Source organism: Grammomys surdaster, unplaced genomic scaffold, assembly GCF_004785775.1.
Source record: "Grammomys surdaster isolate TR1022 unplaced genomic scaffold, NIH_TR_1.0 126198, whole genome shotgun sequence".
Lineage (NCBI taxonomy): Eukaryota > Metazoa > Chordata > Mammalia > Rodentia > Muridae > Grammomys > Grammomys surdaster.
This window is the reverse complement of record NW_021621003.1, coordinates 3,379,758-3,380,076: the sequence shown is the minus strand read 5'-3', so window position 1 is coordinate 3,380,076 and position 319 is coordinate 3,379,758. Positions and strand designations below refer to the sequence as shown.

At 49.8% G+C, this 319-nt stretch overlaps 1 protein-coding gene across 1 annotated transcript in view; it reads left to right on the top strand.

Annotated features, from left to right (window-relative positions):
- Positions 1-319, top strand: part of Cgrrf1 (cell growth regulator with ring finger domain 1) — a 21,549-nt gene that overhangs the window by 5,184 nt on the left and 16,046 nt on the right. The window lies entirely within an intron of this gene.

The window sequence follows — 319 nt, the reverse complement described above, 5'->3', positions numbered from 1 at the left end:
TCTCTCTCTCTCTCTCTCTCTCTCTCTCTCTCTCTCTCTCTCTCTCTGTGTGTGTGTGTGTATGTGTGTGTGTGTGTGTGTGTGTGTGTGTGTGTGATATGTGTGTGGGCTCACATGTCTCACAGCGTGCATTTGAAAGCCAAGGACAGCCTTCTCAATGTCAGTCCTCCCTTCTATCTTGTTTGAGACAGAATCTCTTTGTTCACTGCATGGACCAGCCTAGCTGCCCCCAAAGCCTGGGGATTCTCCTGTCTCTGTGTCTCTGTCTCAGTCTCTCTCTCTCTCTCTCTCTCTCTCTCTCTCTCTCTCTCTCTCTCTC